Below are 5,545 nucleotides of genomic sequence, written 5' to 3' on the forward strand. Positions count from 1 at the left end.
CAGACTGACACAATCTCCCGAAAGCCGGGTCCCCTTCAGGAGAGATGTTTCCCGAGGAGGCCGCAACCTTGGACACTGTGAGGGACCACAGGTCCAGCCAGGAGACTGCTTGGTATGCTACCATGGCAGTCGATTCCAAAGCCAGTGCCTCTTGCTGTGAAAACCAGAGGTTCTCGGCCAGCAGGTGTTGAAGAGACACACCCGGAGTTAGCCTAGCTAGCTCCGGGTTAACCTATTTGGGCTGCAGCGGGTCGTCTGACAGCATGTAGAAGAGGGGGAAGTAGCTTAGACGACCTGCTAGACCGAAGTGATCCACCTGGCCCAGCACACTGTCAGCCAAGGCCGATCGGGGCAGACCCACCGTCGTCCTGGTTTCCTTTTTAGGGCCCCAGAACGACTCCAGCCTTGATGTAGGCTCAGAGGGCAGGAGCACCGATTCTTCCCCAAGGTCATTGTGCGACGAATCAACGCGATAACCTCAGCAAACGGCCTCTGGATCTCAAGAGTGACTGCGTCCTGGGGAGATGGACCATTAAGTCCATCCTGGGAGAACACCTCCCAAGATCCTCCTCATTCCACAGAAGGAACCAAGACAGACTCCTCTTGGTCTCCTCCAACCACTTGGGTGTACAATCTGGTCAGTCCCAAGACCGTGCCATGTTCGTAGGCCCTCATAGAGGGACTGCGAGAAGCGCACTCCTCGCAGTCGCTCCTAATCGCCTCACTCCTCCCGGTGTAGCCCGAGGAGGTTGAAGGGATAGGAGAGGCAGACCTGACGCTCCCTCCCTGCCCACTAGTGGAGCTGGTGTGCTGGGGGGGCTGCAGGTGATCACCAACCTGTGGTGACAATCGAGCTGCAGGCCTAGTCGCACGGTCTCCCTGAGGAGAGCCGCTGGACCAAGAACAGTAGCGACAGTCCCAAGCGTCAGGAGAGCTGCTACCTGTCAGCCTATCAGTCCGGTCCCCCTGTCGCGGTGGGAGCATGGCCCGTCCTCACGGCGCGTCACGGTACCTGGACCAGCCAAGGCTGGTCCTGGCGACCAGGGGTACCTCTTCCTCGCCTCAGCCCGAGTATGGCTTGGTGGGATCGTTGCGTCAACCCTGGGGACCGGCAGATCCCAGCGAGAGTGATCGCCGGTCTGGCGGGAGTCGCCTGAGTGACTGCCACCAGTCTTCCACTCCGTGCCTGGGTCCTGGCAGCGAGCAGGCTCAGCTGCCTGGACCCTGGCTGCATGGTCACCCGCAGGCGACCATACACTCGGTACCACTCGCAAACGAGCAGCCGAGACGGTTCCTGGTGCCGAGGCAGAACCTCTAACGCTGGAAGAAGAGGCACCGTTAGCCAGTACCCCTCTGGTCCCCGTCTTCTTCTTCCTTGCGGAAGGAGAGACCAGCAGAAGCCCCAACTGTCCCACCAGAGTAGGACAGACCCTTAGAGGTCTCTGAGCGAGACTTCTTATGGGGGGAGGAGGCTATCTTCTTTTTCCTCAGCTGTAGGGCCTTGGAAATCGAAGGGGAAGAGGCGGCTGCAGACGACAACGATGAAGACGACAACACCTTCCTCAGGACCACCGTCAGGTCCTCCATCCAGGACGGAGCTGGGGCAGTTGCCAAAGCAACAGGGCTCAGCTGCACCTGTCCGGAGGGACCTGCGGTGGGAGCAGCAGCAACAGGAACTGGCGGCAGCACGGGAGCTAGCGGCATCACAGGAACTGGCAGCAGATCGAGCGGGGAATTCTTGGGACACCGAAAGTCAGGGGCTGGGGCGAGGGCAGCGAAACTGCTGCTGTCAGGGTAACCATGGCCACGTGCTGGGTGTAGACCAGGTGAGGAGGCGCAGCATACCCCAGCGTCAACACTGTTGTTGTCATCGACATCTCTAGTCCATGGGTCACCGGCCTGGGTCCACACACAGCCAGGTGGTACAGCAGCCCCTTGATACTCGGTGTGCCCGGGAGCACTAGCGAGTACCAGACCTGCTCGAGATCACCACCCGCGGCAGGCATACCTAAGGAAGGAATAGTCGTGTTAGTGGGGGGGGGGGGGTCCCGCTCACCCGGGGGTGGGAAGTTCCCACCCGAGCGAAAGGAAGATCCCGAGTACAGCTGAACGTCGAGGTGCCACGCCCCCTCCTCTACAGTCGACTGATCAAGTGAAGAGGCGGACTGCGACACGCCCCCCAAAGGGGAAGGAGCCATACGCGGGAGCTGAGACAGAGGAAAGAAAGAGGAAGACGTGTCCGAAACAAGTGGAGCCGCTGGAGAGCCCTCCGATGACTCCTTGGCTGGCTTACGTGCCTTCTTCCTCCCCTTGTATCGCCCCCACTGCTCCTCCGACCACGATACACAAATATCACGTCTCGGTGCGAGAGCATTTGCGCATCCGGCACCGAGTACATAAAGCATGAGGGTCTACTTCGTAAAGAGACCTAAAGGCACCACACCTACAGCCCTCCACACCAAGGCACAATCTGCAGCTGACTGGGGGGTGACGGGGTCTCTCCAGCTCGTGGCCTTCCATTTTACCACGAATAATGGAGTAACAAAGAATAAAACCAAGTCCTTACAAGCTTCCACATGCACAAGTACTACAGGGTTAGAGAAAAAGGGTGTCAGGCAAATTTCTCTAAATCAATTGAGCGAAGGTAAATTTCTCGAATTTAATTGACTGAAAAATAATTTCTCGAACTATCATTTTCTCGAATGTAAATTACTCGAAAATAAACAAGTAAATTTCTAGAACACAATCGAAAGTATCCCATAAGTGCCAAAGACTAATTTATAAAGAGGCTATTAGCATTCCAAGCATAAATTTCTCGAACACAATCAAACGTATCCCATAAGCGCTAAAGACCAATTCATAAAAAGGCCATTAGCATTCTAAACGCTTCTCATTCTGTTTACAAAATTCTGAATTGAGTTTTTCCTGTTATATTTTTCTCCAGTAGTCTCAACCCATCAAGATGGAAGCAACGTATGTTAAGAGTGAAAAGGGAAGGAAGAAATTATGTTTAAATGGATATTTATATATCAAGGACAAAGGAGTAAATAACAAAATTTATTGGAAATGTGAAATGTGCAAGAAATTTAAATGTTCTGCTCGTGCTATCACCATCGATGATAATATAGAAAAAGAGAGTGGTGACCACAATCATGCAGGAGATGGGGCTAAAGTCGAAGCTGCCAGAGTCCAAGAAAAAGTGAGAGAAGATGCAATCAATAGTTGGGATACGCCCCATTATATAGTGTCTTGTGCTTCAAAGGGGGTAATTGGGGCTGTTGCGGTGAAACTCCCATTAATATCAAATATGAAGAGGAATAGACGCAATATACGAGCTAAGAAAAATGATGTCCCTGCTTTGCCTGATTGCCAAGATCTTATCATCCCGGAAGAATTTACCAAAACTCACAAAGGAGAACTGTTTCTTATGTATGACTCGGGTCCCACAAATGATCGTATATTGATTTTTTCGACACAGAGAAACCTCGATTTACTAGCACGCTCAGAGAACTGGTTCGCTGATGGTACCTTTAAGACGGTACCTTCAATTTTTTTTCAGTTGTATACAATACATGGTGTGCATTCAGGAAGTATCATACCCCTCGTTTATGCACTATTACCGAACAAAACTCAAGAGACCTACAAAAGATTCCTGCAGATTGTAAAAGAAAAAATCCCAACATTTGAGCCAGCCACAATAATGATAGACTTTGAATTGGCCATGATTAGAGCTATAGAGCATGAATTTCCAAGGACAAAATGCCGTGGCTGTTTTTTCATTTTTGTAAATCCATTTATCGCAAAATTCAAGAAAATGGCTTCAGAGTACGGTACGACACGGATGCTGAATTTGCCATTCAGGTTCGCCTGTTATCTGCGTTAGCATTTGTACCAGTTTTCAAGGTCGAAGAAACATTTGAATATTTAATTGAAAATGAAGTTTTGCTCGTTGAAATTCAAAGTGTGGTTGACTCTTTTGAAGATACATGGATCGGGCGGCCGCATAGAAATAACCGTAGACGTGCTCCTATCTTTAAACATGACTTATGGAACTGTTTTGATTATGTCAAGGAAGAAATGCCCAAGACGAACAATGCAGTCGAGGGCTGGCATTACGGTTTCGAACAGCAATTAAGTGCTTGTCATCCATCCATCTGGAAATTTATACAAGGATTACAACAAAAACAAAGTCTACAGGAGCTACGAATTGAACAATATTCGGGAGGTGTTGGTATTCCTGTGGGCAAAAAGAAGTATCGTGACTGTGCAAAAAGGTTACAAACCATTGTAATAAATTATGACGAAGAGAAGCTTGTCGAAGAATATCTACGAAGTATAGCATACAATATTTCATTTTGATTGATTAAATTTTAATACTGTATTTCATTCCGAATGATAATATTTTTATATATACAATAAAATTATAACCTTTGTATTTTTTTCATTCCTTCATTTACAATAAATTTTTAACATTTGTGTTTGTCAACCCAAAAGGATATATTTTTCCTTGAAATACATGAAAATTTTTCCATTCAATTTTCTCGACAAAGTAGATATCAGTTTTCGAGAAATATGGGATTCGAGAAAATGATAGTTCGAGAAATTATTTTTCGAGCAATTGAGTTCGAGAATTTGACTTTCGAGAAATTGCATTCGAGAAATTTACCTAAAATCGAGAAAAAGTGGTGATGGACTTCATAGAGAAGTAAAAAGTGGGCAGAGCAGCGAAGAGTACGTCTTATTCCGATGGCGGCCGAAAGCAAAGTGGAGCTTCACCTCCCAGTCGGGCGGGACACTCGACTATCGGACAAGCAGTTAACTACCGAACCACCTTGTTCGAAAGCTTACGACCGGTTCCAACTGGCGCTGATTACATTTCATATGTTAAAGGACCGAGGGTTTGTATAACGTGTCTGAACAAATCAGTGTTTACGACTGATTACCTATACAGTGTCCCCCCCGTATTCGCGTTCTCCGGATTAGCGGACTCACTGATCCGCGGATTTCTCTCTGGACCTTATCTAGCCATTATTTGCAGGGGATTCGTCTGTTCGCGGGATTTTCCGGCGAAAATCATCACTAATTAGTGTATTTTGATGTTATTTTCATGACTAAATGCATTTTTATGGTACAAAAAATTATTTACTAATTTTCAAATATTAATACTGATTAATACTGTATTAGTAAGTTTAATAAGATTAAATGATATCACATAGTAAAAATAATAATTCTCTCTCTCTCTCTCTCTCTCCTACAGAGATGAATGGTTTTTTTTATGATAAATAACTGAATTACTATTTTCAAATATTAATATTAATGTATACAGCAATAACATCAATTCATTAAAGAAAATACTTAAGTGAATTAGTAGGAAAAATTATGTAAGAATGAAGGAAATCCCAGTTTTCTCTCTCAAACTCCAGGTACTAAAACTGTCAAACATATCAGGTAATGAGTCAGAGGGGGAGGAGCTGTTGTGTTTTGCCACCAAGTGTTCATGCAATTTCTCTCTCTCTCTCTCTCATTTACTGAGACTCGAGAATTT

Source organism: Macrobrachium nipponense, chromosome 30 (assembly GCF_015104395.2).
Source record: "Macrobrachium nipponense isolate FS-2020 chromosome 30, ASM1510439v2, whole genome shotgun sequence".
NCBI lineage: Eukaryota > Metazoa > Arthropoda > Malacostraca > Decapoda > Palaemonidae > Macrobrachium > Macrobrachium nipponense.